Below are 6,112 nucleotides of genomic sequence, written 5' to 3' on the forward strand. Positions count from 1 at the left end.
CGAATAGGTAAAAAAGGCAAATAGCTTCCAGTGAAAGTCAAACCTATTTTTGCCTGAAATATCCGTCTGTTTTTATGTTTTATCTGTTTTCATTAATTTATCCACAAAATGGTTCAAGATCATCAGAAATAATTTGTTTCATCGAGTCAAAAAGAGAAAAATATAACAGAAACTCCAAATGTTAAAGTTAATATTACTTCATCGATTTATTTATGCTGGTCACATGGCAAACGGGACTGTGGTGGAGGGCCGCACCAGTGAGCTCACAGAGATCAGATTACTGTTGAGCAGTTCGGCTCGTCGGCCCTCCACCACAGTCCCTGTTTGTCATGTAACCCCGTGGGAGGGTGACTTTAACTCTCCAGGAAGTGAAAGGTTGAAAACATGACTGAGCTTTTTTCTCCAGCGGCTCCATTAAACTGTTTACTGTCATTTTCTCAGATATGACTGCTGCAGTTACTGCTGATGCTTTATTTATGTCACATACCTGTGACGATGACGTCCACGTGTAAAGAGACGATCAGGTGATCGTATCTCCTCACAGGGGCGAGCTGGGGTTAAAATTCAGCTTGGTTTGGAGAGGCCTTTTATTCCATCGTACAACGGAGCAGCAAATGATCGTCAACCCCCCCTTAGCTGGTGTCTCGCCCGTCACCTCTCCTAATGGTGTGCTGGCTGGGCTGCAGTGTTAATTTTGACAGCAAATTTTGATTTAGTTTTAGTCATAGTCTTTTGACGAAAATGTAATTTAGTTTTAGTCAACGAATTATGGTAAGAATTTAGTCGACTAAATCTACAGTCGATTTAGTCGACTAAAATATAAAGGGTTTAAAATGTAAATGCTTTTTCTTAAGTTCCCTTGAATTAGTCATTATACACACTTACACAAAATTAAACATTTATTAAAAGTTATTGAATATTATTAATAATATTAACATTAGCGTTTCACCTGCTTCCCACACACCTGATCATTAACACCACCTTGCTGAGATAATCCGAGCGTTTTACAGCAGGACGCTCAGAAAGGTACAGGGCAGTGTTCAGGACTAAGATTATAAAGGCTAATCCACCGCGGTGTGGAGATTTTCTTTAAACACTAGGGATGTGACGCTCGAAACAGACGCTTCGACACTGTGTCGAGCTTCCGAAACCTGGTTCAAAACACCCATGTCACGTGACCGTGGCAAAGCGAGGCTTTGGTGCATTTCACCGTAGCTCCGATAGGTGGCTCACCCGCTGCCAGAAGCATAAAAGTCAACCCAAACACATCGAAACTTCGGGGGCTTTTTGTGAGGTGAGAGGTTTTGAGAGAGGAGGAAGAATTTGATATAGTGACATTGCAATTGATAGCGTGCTTTAGTGACTGATAGATTAGTCAAGTTAGAATATTTATTCATAGGTTACTCAAAAGCAGACAGGTAGGATTACATTAAATTAATTCAGGTTAAAATATAGTTAGTGATAGTAGCAGCGAGATAAAGATAGGTACGAGATAGTGCAGCAGTTTCAGGTGTAGTTACATAGACCAGATAGATTAAGACGGAACATCCCTGTAAGAGATCCGATCTGCAGTGTGGGAGCATTTCCATTTGGAAACACCAAATAAAGTCAGGTGTATGATTTGTGCTAAGCAGCTGGCCTACTGCAATAATACTTCTGCGAGGACACTTCTGCGAGGACAGCATTGTGCCATCACGCACCAGGGTGAGTTATAACAGTGACAAACCCTGGTTTACTCCCAAACTGAAGCAGCTGTGGATAGAGAGGGAGGCTTTTAAAAGTGGGGACAAAGACTGCTACAAAGAGGCCAAGTACAGGTTTAGCAAGGAAGTGGCCACTGCTAGATCACATCACTCTGAGAATATACAGCAGCAGATCTCAGAGAACGACGCGGCCTCTGTATGGAAAGGTTTTAGGCAGATTACCAACTACAAGCCTAAAACCCCCCACTCCACAGACGACCTACAAACTGCAAATAGACTGAACGAGTTCTATTGTCGTTTTGATGGTCAGTTCAGCAGCCTTCACACCTCCACCAGTCCCAACTACAATACAGCCAACACAAATATTCACCCCCCAACCTCCCCCACTCCCCACACCTCAGAGAAGCCCACATCATCAAGGACTCCCACCCCAGAGTCCCCCTCCTCCCCCACCCCCACAGTCTTTTGTATTCAGGAGGACCAGGTGCTAAAGCAGTTCAGGAGTGTCAAAGCTCGCAAAGCTCCAGGTCCAGATGGTGTCTCACCTGCCACACTGAGACACTGTGCTAACGAGCTTGACCCATTGTTCACGAACATCTTCAACTCCTCACTGGAGGCTTGCCACGTGCCTGTCTGCTTTAAAACCGCTACCATTGTTCCTGTCCCCAAGAAGCCAAGGATCACTGGACTAAATGACTACAGACCTGTGGCACTGACTTCTGTGGTCATGAAGTCATTTGAGCGTCTGGTGCTGTCCCACCTCAAGTCCCTCACAGCCCCCCTTCTGGACCCCCTGCAGTTTGCCTACAGAGCCAACAGGTCTGTGGACGACGCCATCAACCTGACTCTGCACTTCATCCTACAGCATCTGGACTCCCAGGGAACCTACGCCAGGATCCTGTTTGTGGACTTCAGCTCTGCCTTCAACACCATCATCCCTGATCTCCTCCAAGAAAAGCTGTCCCAGATGAACGTGCCTGATCCCATCTGCAGGTGGATCACTGACTTCCTGACGAACAGGAAGCAGCACGTGAGGCTGGGGAAGAATGTCTCGGACTCCCGGACCATCAGCACTGGCACTCCTCAGGGCTGTGTCCTCTCTCCTCTGCTCTTCTCCCTGTATACCAACTGCTGCACCTCTGACCACCAGTCTGTCAAGCTTATTAAGTTTGCAGACGACATGACTCTCATCGGACTCATCTCAGACGGGGACGAGTCGGCCTACAGGATGGAGGTCAAACGTCTGGCGTCCTGGTGCAGCCACAATAACCTGGTACTGAACGCCCAGAAGACAGTGGAGATTATAGTGGACTTTAGGAAGCACACAGCCCCTCTACCCTCCATCATCCTGACTGACACCCCCATCACCACAGTGGACTCTTCTCGCTTCCTGGGAACTACCATCACCCAGGACCTCAAGTGGGAGCCCACCATCACCTCTGTCATCAAAAAGGCCCAGCAGAGGATGTACTTCCTGCGGCAGTTGAAGAAATTCAACTTGCCAGCAAGGACCATGGTGCAGTTCTATACTGCCATCATTGAGTCCATCCTCACCTCCTCCATCACTGTGTGGTACGCTGGAGCCACCACTAGGGACAAACAGAGACTACAGCGCGTTGTGCACTCTGCTGAGAAGGTGATTGGCTGTAACCTCCCATCTCTCCAGGACCTGTACACCTCCAGGACACTGGGGCGTGCAGGTCGGATCACAGCCGACCACTCTCACCCTGGGCACAGACTTTTTGACCCTCTCCCCTCAGGCAGGAGGCTACGGTCCATCCGGACCAGAACCTCCCGCCATAAGAACAGTTTCTTCCCCTCTGCTGTTGGACTCATGAACAATTACCATAAGACTTTTACCACCACCCTCCACAAACGCTGATGACCCTATGTCTATGCACCTGTCTGACTGCACTGATGTACATATTAGTGGAATATAGTCTACATTCTTCTATCTTTTAATTAGTCTCTGCACTGTATATTTTGTAATTTTGTAATATTGTGCTATAGTTATAGCTCTAATATCTCTGTATATTTGCAATTTGTATACTTTTATATTGTCTTATAGTTTTTATACTTATTTGTTTTTTTCTGTAAGCACGAAGTACCGCAGCAATTTCCTAATGCTGTGAACCTGTTCACCCATATGGCAATAAAAACCTTCTGATTCTGATTCTGATTCTGATAATACATCTTCTATGATGCGCCATTTGAGGAGTGCCCATCCTGCCATTTTAGAGGGTTCAGAGGGAGGTAATGTTCCCTCTGTACGTAGGCCTGCTCCTGGGCCATCTAATCAAGGTATGCATTGTTTGAAAGATTATTCAGATTGAGCATTAATGCATTAAAACTCACTGAGAATGGCCACAGTTTGAAATGGGACTCAGTAATGCCCAAACAATGATAAATCTCAGCCACATTACAGGACTCCATTGTCAACACTGAAATAACAAACAAATGCTGAAAAATGAGAATTGTATTGAATCAATACGTTTCCTGCCTGTCTGTGTTTATGCAAAAACCACCAAAGGCACAATATTTTTGTGTCTGTGTGTATTTGACATAATATTAACAGTAATTCCCAAAGACTTTATTATTTTCAGATGGAAATGTGACAGCACACTGAACAGAAACTCCCTATAACACAGTTTGGTTGTTTAGCGTATTTTGGCAATGCTGTTGTATGGCCAAGTAACAGCCTCATACCTAAAGTGGTTTTTGAAGATACATTTACTTAATTAACTCTTTTAGGATTGATTTTATGTTCTCTGCTAAAAGGCAGGCAGAAAGAGTTGGATGAGGCTCTGGTGAACTTGGTGGTGAAGGACTTGCAGCGCTTCACTGTTGTGGAGGATGAAGGTTTTAGGGCCTTTGTCCAAAAGCTTGACCCCAACTGCCATCAAGAAAAGCACTCAAAGAAATGGTGGAGGAGAAGTACAAGATCACCAAGGAGAAAGTGAAGGCAGCCTTGTTACAAAATATTTTATTTCATACATTTATTTGTTGTGCATTACACTGAATTAATAAGCAACTGAAACACATATTAAAACACAGTTCTTTACAGTCACAGCTTGCGGTCTTTGACAAGAGACTTTTTCTTGCTTTGTTGTTTCTCCCAAAACATGTGCGGATCATAATTATTGATAGTGTGGTGTAATAAGTACCCTCGCTTATAATTGTTCAACACTTGTGCGTTTCATTGTTTCAGAGAACGTTATTATGCAGATGTGGAATGAGCTAAAGTAGCCACTGGGTGTCACAATTCCAGCACAATCGCTTCAAACGGGTCACTGTTTCAGAAAGCCTCCTTTGCCCATCACTACTAAACACAAACGCTAAACTGGGAAAAACACTTTACCCTGCATGACATTAAAATGCTGACCTTTGCATGGAGATCTGGGTGACTGGTTTGCAGATGTTTAAGATTTGTCGTGTTTTGACCCGAGATAGTCGCCCCACATGGTTTACACATCGTTTAGTTTGTCACAGTCAAAGGACAAATGTGTCCATACATCGGCTCTTCTCTTTCTCCCTGCTGACATTGGTTACATAACTTAGTTCTCTCGGAAGGAACGACCAATCACAGGCTAGTTTGGTTTTCCCGGGTTTAGAGCAAATTTGCACAACTGTACGTTTGATTGGATGTTTTCCTAATTTGTCCCGCCCTGTCACAAAATTAAATCAGTTCTGATTGGATGTCCTCCCCAACAAGCATTTTCGTTGACAAAAGTGTCAATTAATTTCGTTATCGTTTTTATCCTTTTAGGTAGTTTTTATTTGGTTATCGTCTCGTTTTCGTCATGAAAAAAAGGGTCGTCGACAAAAACTATTAAAAAAAAACACACACTCAGCTGTCATTTTACCAATGAGAAAGAGAAGCGGAAATAACTGCAGCTGATAAGGTATGTTACAATCATCTTTAATAGTGAACAGTCATTGGTTATGCCATTGCTGTTTATTTAGGAGCATTTATAAGTGCTTTGAGTGCTCATACTGAGTAGAAAAGCGATATAAAAGAACTAGTCCATTTACCATTTATCATTTGGACCCGGAAATGACGTCAGACTTAAAGACCGGATTAACACTGCTGGGCTGTTGTGTTTGTAGCCCCTCCTGATGAAAAAAGAGCCAGCTCTTAGAGCCGACGACCGAGCGCTGCTGTGCTTAATTGGGTGAAAAAAAAAAAAAATCTGATCACCGGCTGAAAACGCCCGGCCCTTCCTCCCGATGGCCACCACGCCCCTGTTTCCTCAAGATAAATGACACTGATGACAGAGGTGATCAGCATTTGTAATGAAACCATATAAATTCATGCAGTTATTGATCAGACTCTCTCTGCATAGATCTGGGTAAACACTGTGATGGACCTACACTCTAATGCAGCCAGACATTTCTCTTCAAAGTGAAAT

The sequence above is a fragment of the Archocentrus centrarchus genome, chromosome 6, assembly GCF_007364275.1.
Source record: "Archocentrus centrarchus isolate MPI-CPG fArcCen1 chromosome 6, fArcCen1, whole genome shotgun sequence".
In the NCBI taxonomy this organism is placed as follows: domain Eukaryota; kingdom Metazoa; phylum Chordata; class Actinopteri; order Cichliformes; family Cichlidae; genus Archocentrus; species Archocentrus centrarchus.